A 10615-nucleotide genomic window follows, 5' to 3' on the forward strand; every position below is an offset into this window, starting at 1 on the left:
CGGGCTCTGCTGTTCGGGGTTTGCCTGGGCCCAGAATCCCTGCGCCTCCTTCGGGCGGGTGGGGGGGCCCCGCAGGTCCTGTTGGCAGGTGACGCCGGATCCACGAAAGGCCCTGGCTGCTTCGGCCCCTCTGTGCTCCCGGTAACCTGCTCATCACAGGAGGGGCTGGCAGGTCTCGCCATGACCGGCGGTGGGGGGGGGTCCCCGGTCCCCCATTCACACCGTCCTCCTGCTGAGGGCCGGCAGGACTGCCCGGCGGGTCTGCGCTCCGCACTGCTTGTCCCCCGGTGCGTGGGCCTCTCTTCTAAGACTCGGGCTCGCGGCCTGTGGGGCGTCTCTTCACACCTGCCACACCCGCAGCCGCCTCCCCTGTGCCCCGGCCCCTGTGCCCCGATGCCCGCCAGCCCCCCGCACCGTCCTGGGCCGCGGTCAGGCCTGCTCGGTTCTGGGCTCGCGTGGGCTCATGTCCCACCTCCCCTCCCGCCTGCTGGTGGCTGTGCCCGCTGCTGGTTTTCCCCGCGTTATGATGAGGCCGTGTTATCCCTGACTCCCGCCCCGGCTGGGAAGGCACAGGCTTCCTCACGTCGGCGGCTGCTCTGCGCCGTGACGGGCACGCTGGTCCTCGTGTTTCGTGGCCCCGCACCTCCCCTCCCGATGCGATGCCGCGGCGTCCTCCCCGTCTCCGGCACCGCTGGCGCTGAGCCCGCGGGCGGAGAGGCTGTCGGTCGGTCAGGCTCACCTGTGTCACCAGGCGTCCCGCGCGCTCCGTCCTCCGGGCTCCCGCCCCTCTCTCCTCCTGACTCACTGTCCCTCCCTCGGGGACGGGCTGGGCCTCGTGTCAGCAAAGCTCATGACCTCACTGTCTGCCCGGGATCCTCTTTGCTTCGGCCGCGCCCTCGGTGCTGACTTCACCGGGCGGAGACGTCCAGATGGCGGTGGTGTCGGTCCCTCGGCTCGCTCCTGCCGCCACCTCCGGGGTCACAGGCAAGAGGGGCGTTGGCTCCATCGTGTGGGCCCGACGAGGACGCGGGAGGTAGGGCAGCCGCTCGGCCCCCCGAGGCCTGAGAGACGGGGGCTGCGGGAGCGTCTGATCCCGACGCTGTGAGGAGGGGTGTGGGAGTCCTTCGTCCTAAGCTGTGGTCGCCCCTGGTGGTCCGTGAGTCCGAAAGGCTGCCGGCCGCTGCTCCCCGGCCCCCGGGCGCTGCCCTGCGAGGGGGACACTCGCTCTGCGGCCCCAGCTGCTGGAGAAATCCCACAGCAACGCCTCCCGCCACTTCCCGGCGTCCGTGTGCCACTTCACCTCACGGAGCGCCTTTGGCGAGTTGGGCCTCGGCCTCCGAGCGGCTCGCCCTTCGCTGCCTGTGGTGAGGGGGCCCTGCCTGTGCCCCGCGAGCACCAGAGGCTCCGCTTCGGCCGAGGGGCCCCCGGGCGCCGTGGTTCCATCTCGTAAAGCGGCAGCAGGACCGACATGGACACCCCGGTTTCTGTGCTTTGAACTGAGCGGCCTGTGCACGCGCCCCAGCGGCGGGTCTGCCCGTGCGGAGGGGCCCCCGGACTCCATCCCCGTCGGGAAGGGGCTGTGCGGCTTGAACTGAGCCGTGGCCTCTACCTGGGGGAGTGGCGGTGACAATGGGGCCCGGCCTCCTGCCTCCTGGACGGGCCCCGGGCGGTGGGGGCGAGAACACAGACCTCAGGTCGGGCTGCCTCGCGCCCGTGGCCCTGCCCGGGTGGCTCTGACACGCGGAGCCTGAGCCAGCAGAAGAGCTCTCGGAGCTGCGTCCACACCGTCCCGTCCGGCCCGCGGGTCTCCCCTCCTGGTCTGGTTACCTGGTGGGAACAGAGCTGAGAGGGTGACGTGCAGGGAAGGGGGGCCCGTGCGGCTCTGCCCGGCAGAGGAGGAGCCGCCTGTCAACCTGGGCCCTGCCCGTCAGCAGGGTCCCCGCACACGGACCCCGTGTGTGTTTTGTTCTGTTCTCGCCAGGTTTACCCGATATGACTCCCCCCAACAGTGGCAGGTGCGTCTGAGCCCTGAGGCCGCTCGGGCCACTGCTTCTGGTCTCACACACAGGGGCGTGTCCCTCACAGGGAGGGAGGGGGGAGGGAGGGAGGGAGGGAGGGGGGAGGGAGGGGGAGAGGGAGGGAGGGAGGGAGGGGAGGGGGGAGGACTCAGGGGACCAGCCTCCCTCCTCCCCCCTCCCCCCCCAACCACGCTCAGCCCCCCTCAGCGCATTAACTGCCGTCTCTGGGCAGGAAAAGATGCTTCTATGTACAGAGAGCGGAAGCGCCCCCAGGGCTGGGGGGTGGGGGGTCCAGACCCGGTTGCCATGGTGCCCGGGCCCTGCACCCGGCTGCTGGGCGGCTGGCTGGGGCGTGCGCTGAGGGTCTGGGCTGGGTTAATTTTTAAACCGTCCGTGACTGCTCCGAGACTCCGGAGAATAAATACAGGCCTCGAGTTGCCATCCCCCAGGGAGAGAGAGAGAGAGAGAGAGAGAGAGAGCCCGCAGGGGGAGGCCGCGGGGTCAAGAGGACTCAGAGCCTGAACCGCGGCTGCCAATGTTTGTCTTAAATAAATATCTTCAAAGTCAAGATCCTGAGAGCAGCCATCGGCCTCCATTTGGGGACCAATTAGTCCTTTCCGCGTGCGGTTTGCGGGGCCGACCCCTTCTCCCCAGACCCTCTGTGGGCCGACAGAAGCCGCGTCTTAAGCCCGGCCGGGCAGACCGAGGGCCGAGGCGCTCTAGGAGCCTGGGGCCTGGAGGACCAGAAAGGGGACTTTCAAAAAGGAAGCTTGGGGTTGTTCCTGGTCAGATGCTTCTGAGCTCAAGAAAGACTCACGGGACAATTTAGGGGGCCCAGCCTCACCTTCTCACAGGACCCCAGTTCATGTCATGGTTGGAGGGCTCCGGTTCAGAGCCGTCCTATGTGTAAGGGCTGCGCCCCGATTCTCTCCTCGCCTCACTCGCGCTTCCCGGTGCTGGGATGTCTGCAGGGCCTGGTCCGGCAGCTCGAGGGCCATGGAGGGGACGCCCGGTGCCACCTCTGCCAGGCGACCGGCCCGCCCCCTCCCCCTTCACGGGATCAGGATGCAGGGGGCGGGGGAGCGAGCGGGGGGGAGGGGAGTGCACCCACATCCATGACCTGCCTCTGAGCAACGTCACCTGCTTACCTCTCCCGGCAAAAACGCAGCCGCCACCACGCAAGGGGACTCGTGCCGCTGGCGATGCGACCGGGATGGGCGTTGTAAACATGGACCAATGTCCACTCCTCCAGGCCTCCGCCCCCCGAAGGCCCGCCCTGCCCTTGGAGGGCCCTGTGTGCAGGCAGGGGCCCTTCCCACAGAGAGACGGTCATTCCCATGACGCCCAGAGGAGGCGTCACTGGGGTCTGTGCTGTAAGCAGGAGCAGGGAAGTGCAATCCCCAGGAAGGACTTAGCTCCCTTCCGGCACCTTGACGCTCGGAGGACGGACGGACGGACAGGACTCCTGGAGCTCCGGACAGACAGGGAAGGAGGGTGATGGGGAGCCCGCGAGAAGCCGTCGGAGAAGGTTCCAAGCAGCTAAGCAAAGCAGGAAGGGGAGGAGGGGGGCGGGGAGGGAGCGGGGCGCCCATGGGTCCCGGCCCGGCGGACACACAGCCCTGTGTAGCCGATACCGGGACCCCGCGCAGCACGCATTCGCCGCGAGGCCCTGGCTAAGAGCCTGCTACATCCGCTCGCCTAGAAACACCAGAACTCTCCCCGGAACCCGGACTCTGCAGCCCATCGTTTTAAAGCAGCTGCTGCTTTGCTGGAGATTAAGAATACACGTGGGAAGGCGATAGGGGCGGGAGGAAACTAGGTCAGAAAAGGCGAAGCTGTTTTCTCGGGTGCTCCTCGGGCCGCAGGGACCCGCACGGCGCCGGCAGCCACAGCGTTGTCGCGAGAACTGGTGTTAGCTCCGTCCTGGGACATCACCTTCACCTTGAACGCAAATTCTTCAGCGTGACCAGTAAGTCCCCAGGTAACAACCGCGCTTCTCTTCTGCGGCCGCCGCGTCCTCGTAAGTGAACACGTGTGTGTGACCCGTGTACACAGTCCCATCCTCCGAACATGACGCCCAGTGACGCGGAGACCTTACAGGGAGCGGGGCAAGAACCAGAGATGTCTACCAGAGTGTCACGCGCAGGAGAGAGGCGACAGGCGTGAGAGCACGGTTGGTCGTCTCTTTGCCCAAATAAAAGCAAGGGTTTAAACGAAGCAAGGCATCACCTGACCCACCGCTCATTTCATCGACAAGCTGGGAGGTGCCCTGCCCCCCTCCCCCTCGAAAGCCTGTTCTAACCAGGACACGCGTGGCCGATCCCCGAAACGACCATTCAGCACCCGGGACGTGGGCAGCACCCCACCCGGCACATCTCCTCCCAGGCCGATTCCTGCTGCCTCACCCCCCGGCTGGGGGAGCCCCGACCTCACCCCTAGCCCCACCCCAAATGCTGCTTCCCATCTCCCAAGGAGACCCCCTCCCTGAGGGTGGCGGGCGGGGTGCTGCTCACAGCGGTGGGAGGCCACGTGACTTAATATTAGAAATAGAAACGCAGGCCCTGAGGCCCAGAGCGAGGAGCGGGGCTGGGCTAGCTCTCCTCCCTCTCCTCCCTCTCCTCCCTCTCCTCCCTCTCCTCCCTCTCCTCCCTCTCCTCCCGGGCGGAGGCGGCGGGTCCCCCAGGAGGGTCGGGCCCAGCAACGCCCCACGGCTCGCCGGCCGCCCTGCTGAGCTCACCAGACATTCTTGCCTCGTGATGAGTTCGTGTGCCGTCCAGGCTCACACCCAGAAGCGCTCTGCCCAACATTCCTGAACGCCTTCCACATTGTGACCAGCAAGCGTGAAACGACATGAAGGAGAGGAAGGCCCCAGCTCATCCCAAATGGACGCCCCTCGGAGGCCTCCTGGTGTGTCGATGCCGTCCGCCCACCACGCGTCTCCGTGCCCGGATCCCCGTTCCGCAGGCACGAGGCCTGTGTGTTAGGGTCGCCCGATGACCTCCCTCCTCTGATCGCCTGCTAGAGCCCTCTCCACACACACGGTGGCTCTAGGTGCTGGGGTAGCATCCCGGCATCTGAATGTCGGGGGGCACGATTCAGCCCTGACGAGCCTGACATAGTGACCAATACTGGGGGCCCTGGAAGCAGGGCCTACGTTCGCCTCCAGGCCTCGTCCCGTCTCGTCCCCCCACACAGGGGACGTTCCATCCTGTGGACAGGGCTGGAGAGACGGGACATGAGGAGCCGCCGGTGGTTGCACCCCTTTGCACTGCCCTGTGCTATCCCTCGGGGTCCTGGCCGCCCTGCACCTGGGACGTATCCGACACTCAACGCAGGGACCTGAACACCACACGCCTGGTCTGTGCTCAGAGGCCCCCCTGGAGCGTGCGCCCACGTTCAGACTGGACCCTGGACGGGGCTCCTGCCTTCGCCGACGTCCCGCCTGCCTCTCTTCCGATTCCTGGATCGGCGTCCCAGTGACAGCGAGGCAGTGCCTGCTTCAGGGACCCGTCGTCACACCACCTCAGCAGGTAATTGTTGATAGATTGATTGATTGATTGATTGATTTCTAAAAATATTTTTATTGACTTCAGAGAGGAAGGGAGAGGGAGAGAGATAGAAACATCCATGATGAGGGAGAATCACAGATCGGCTGCCTCCTGCACGCCCCCACACTGAGGATCGAGCCCACAACCCGGGCCTGTGCCCTGACGGGGAATCGAACTGTGACCTCCTGGCTCCTGGGTCGATGCTCACCCCCTGAGCCACGCCGGCCGGGCTGTGATTGGTTTGTGTTTAACCAGTTACTGCTCTGGAGAGGGATTAAAGGCACCTCCGTCAGAAGCAGCCGACACGAGAGACAAAACCAACCCAGGAAAACGATCGCGTTCATGGCAGAGCCCGACTCCTCCTCCTATCTCACCTCTACTGGCGCCAAAGGAGCTCACAACGTGTCATCACTCACGAAGGACCGCAAACCGTACGGCTCCGTGTCCGTGGACCAGCCAGTCGGCGGCCATGCCCTAGCCAGGCGACACCCGGCGTGTGGCCACGCAGCCCGCATGCCGCACGCTGTGTCCTCTGGGGTCAGAACCAGTCAGTGTTCCTTCCAGAAATGACGTTGGGGGGGGGCCCCCCCGCAGGGCGGGGCAGGAGCAGGACAGAGGTCAGTCAGGGTGAGGGCCCGTGATGTCACCTCCAGGCCTCCTCCAGGCAGCAGGCGCTGAGTCACAGGGTGAGGGAGGAAACCTCTCGTGAATGAGACTGAATGGGGCCGCCCCGGCCTCCCACCCTCCCAGGGCTCGCCGGAGCCGCCATCCGCCCAGCCTCTGAAGTCCCCTCTCACTCCGCATCGCAGCTGAGGCCCGGCTGGGCCCTGTGACCAGCTGGACAGTGGAAGCAACTTCACTAGAAAGTCAGCGCTTCCGGCAACGGACGGGGCGCCGGGAAGTGACAGCACGGGGACATGGGCGTCACAACAGGAGAGGCGCTCGGGGCGGCGAATAAAGATCACAGCCCGGCCGGCGGCTCAGCGGTGAGCGTCGACCCAGGAACCAGGGGGTCACGGTTCGATTTGGGTCAGGGCACAGGCCCGGTTGTGGGCTTGATCCCCAGTGTGGGGCGTGCACGAGGCAGCCGATCCGTGATTCTCTCTCATCACTGATGTTCCTCCCTCCCTCCCTCTCCCTTCCTCTCTGAAATCAATAAAAATAATGAGTAAATGAGTTCATTTAAAAATGAATAAATAAATGAATAAATGCATGAATGAATGAATGAATGACGGAACGTGGTTGTGGATGGAGACTCAGTACTTTGTCAGTGTCAGCTCTTCCTGGCCGACCGGCAGGTTCGGTGCAATCGCGTCAGAACAAGCAGGCGACTTGCCAACCGCGGACAGACGGACAGACGGACAGACGGACAGACGGACCCTGACCCTCACGAGGAGAAGCGGAGCCAGGGAGCCGGTTCTGCACGAACCCCCCGCGAGCTCCCATTCCGCGCCCCCCACAGACCAGGCTGCGGCCAGCCGCCCGCAGGAGACAGCACCCCCGCCCCCCGCACTGGGCGCCCCCTCAGCACGCGAGGACGACCGCAGCCTCAGGACGCCCAGGCCCCGGTGGCCCATAGGGTGCCCAGCTGCTCTGGGTTCTATTTGTGCAGTAACGTTCCCAGTCATATCGTCACGCGTGTCATCGCGGGCTCTCCAGGGCCTCCCTGCCCCGTCCTGGGGCCGCCTCCTCGCGTACAGGCTGCTCTTCCTGTTAAGATTGTGGGAACCTTCTCTCCAGGCGAAGGCTGGACAGGGACGCTCTGGGGAGAGGACCGGCCCCCAAAGGCCCCTCCTCACGCCTCGGCCCAGTCATCCGTGGGCTCCGCCTGCCCCCTGCTGGATCCACAGGCAAACGCTGAAAACAAAACCAAAGCCAGGTTTTGCCTGGAGACAGAAACAATTACCGTGGTTTTCAGAACCACCGTGTCCCAGGCGCCGTGGTCAAAACCCGCCACACGCCACGACAGCTGCGAGGGGGTTCCGCGGGAGCCTGACCCCAAAGGCTCGGGCGGCGGTCGCAACCCCCCAGCCCTGAGCTCAGCTCCTACTGCCACGTCCAAGGACCTGGGGAGCCCACGTCAACATCGAAATACCAACGAGGAAACGGATGTGAGCGAACCTTGTCACGTCGGGAAATACCGTCCTGAGTCGCATAAACGCGTGGAGCCCAAGCTCAGACCCAGATGTTTATTCTCCCCGCGCCTCCTCGTTAAGCAGAGACCTTTCTAACTGCTGGTGGGACTGCGGAGTTCTACATATCCTTAGAGGAAGGTTCCAGAACCACCGTTTACACAATTCCCAGCAAGCGGCCCCCAGGTTCCGAAAGGCTGCCCGTTCTCAGTGGCGTCAAACGCTGTGTATTTACGTTTGGATGGGAAAGGGATTAGGTTGGCCGCCTCTGGTGGTTCACGCCACCTTCAAAGCAATCGGCCTCAGGAGAGGGCTCCCAGCCCACTGCTCGCTGTGAGTCTAATCCCAGCGTCGCAGTAATTGAAGGGTGCGGGCGGTTTATGGGGATGCCGTGAGCTGAGCTTCCAACCAGCAAATGAACGGTAAGGAGCACAGGCCCCCTGCTCCCCCCAGGCCCCCCCGCCCGGGCCCCGTGGGAAAGTGCCCTCTCTTCCATTTCCAGAGCGTGAACTTTCAGTCATGTTTAGATGGTAAATTAGACAGGCGTCTATCATTGAGATGACTTTTTTTTTTTTTTTGCATTTTCCCCAAAAAACACTTGAGAACGATTTGGTGGCCAAATTGGAATAAGGAGAAAACAGAATCCAGCCGTCCAGGCCCAGCTCAGGGTTCTCAGCCCCCCACCCGCCCGAGACAGACCCGCACCTGGGACAGGTCCAGCCGCCTCCCTTAGCTCAGGTCGGCAAAATTCCCAGCGCCAGAGGAGACTCCCCTGCTCCCCAAGCTGTCTCCCCAAGTGATGGTGAAGGTGATGATGGCAACGGTGGTGATGGTGGTGGTGGTGGTGGTGATGGTGATGGTGATGATGGTGATGGTGATGATGGTGAAAGTGATGATGGTGATGATGGTGATGGTGGTGGTGGTGGTGATGGTGATGGTAATGGTGATATGGTGGTGATGGTGATGATGGTGATGGTGATGATGGGGAAGGTGGTGATGGTGATAGTGATGATGGTGATGGTGGTGATGGTGATGATGGTGATGGTGATGATGGGGAAGGTGGTGATGGTGATAGTGATGATGGTGATGGTGGTGATGGTGATGATGGTGATGGTGGTGATGGTGATGGTGGTGAAGGTGATGATGGTGATGGTGATGATAATGATGGTGATGATGGTGAAGGTGATGATGGCGACGGTGGTGATGGTGGTGATGGTGATGATGGTGACGATGACGGTGATGATAGTGATGATGGTGATGGTGGTGGTGATGGTGGTGATGGTGATGATGGTGAAGGTGATGGTGACGGTGACGGTGATGATAGTGATGATGGTGATGATGGTGGTGGTGATGGTGGTGATGATGGTGACAGTGGTGATAGTGATGGTGACGGTGACGGTGATGATAGTGATGATGGTGATGATGGTGGTGGTGATGGTGGTGATGATATGGTGGTGGTGGTGGTGGCGGTGGTGGTGGTGGTGGTGGTGGTGGTGGTGATGGTCATGGTGATTGTGATATGGTGATGATGGTGATGATGGTGATGATGATGGTGAAGGTGATGGTGACGATGATGACGGTGATGATGGTGATAATGGTGGTGATAACAGTGATGATAGTGATGATGGTGGTGATGGTGGTGGTGATGATGGTGAAGATGATGGTGACGATGATGACAGTGATGACAGTGATGATGGTGATGATGGTGGTGAATATGGTGATGATGATGATGGTGATGATGGTGATGGTGATGATGGTGATGATGGTGATGATGGTGATGATGATGATGGTGATGATGGTGATGGTGATGATGGTGATGATGGTGATGATGGTGATGGTGATGGCGGTGATGATAGTGATGATGGTGATGATGGTGATGACACAGTTTGAAGTAGAAGCTGGTGGCTCTTGCCCACAGAGGCAAGAACATTAGTAAGACTTAAAAATCTATATATTAGGAGAGGAACATGTCTGGACCAAGACGCAGAGCTCCCTCTAGCTGCTGGATGTAAAGTTACCTGCACAGAAAACGAAGACCTCCGCCCGCAGGCACCGTGGCGCGAGGCTCCCAGGGCAGCAGCTCCAGTCGGAGCGGAGGGCTGGCGCGTCTGGAGAGTCGCTCTAATCGGAGAGGATGGCTGTCTCGACTTGAAACCATGGGGATCAAACACGACAGCCTGGGTCACGCGGGCGGCTTCCGGTGGCGGGAGGAGCGCAGGCGCAGGGAGCGGCCGGGGGACCTGAGGCTGGCAGAGCATTGCACAGGTCCCGGCACAGAGCCGGAGGCGACTTCGGAGAACCTGTCCCGAGATCCACGTGCGGCTGTGGCCTTGGCCCAGGCTCACTCCCAGACACCACTGAACACGGAGGCGTGGAAAGTGTTACCTAAAGTGAGTACTGCAACGAGGATCAGTGTCAACAGGAAAATGCGCCTCACCTGGCAGGCAGGGAAGGACGTCGTGTGCCGAGACGGCCGAGGGACCGGGCCTCTCATGGCTCTGGGGGCTCTGCCCACGGCTCTTGGGGTAGCCCTTTCTTTCAGAGCTGTCTGCCTCTCCTGGTTCGACTATCCTGCGCCGGAGGACGTGGGTGCGGACAGGCGAGAGGATGCTCCTGTGGCAGAAAACGGCTCGAGTATGAATTGTGGCCGAAAGGAGGAGGGCTCTCGGCAGGTGGACATCAACCGCAGGGAGAAAACGTGGAAAACACACTATTCACCACGGCCCAAGGCACGTGTCCGTGGACTATGGTGGGTAAACAACGGCGGTCCGGCCGTAGGAAGGAATATCGCTCAGCCTGGAACATGAGGGTGATTCTGACTCCTGCCGCAGCCTGGGGGAGCCTGGAGGAGGTGCTGAGAGAAGCCAGCCACCAAAGCACACAGACTGCAGGTTCCCTGTGCTAAGGCACCGGGAGA

Source organism: Myotis daubentonii, chromosome 6 (genome assembly GCF_963259705.1).
Source record: "Myotis daubentonii chromosome 6, mMyoDau2.1, whole genome shotgun sequence".
Classification (NCBI taxonomy): domain Eukaryota; kingdom Metazoa; phylum Chordata; class Mammalia; order Chiroptera; family Vespertilionidae; genus Myotis; species Myotis daubentonii.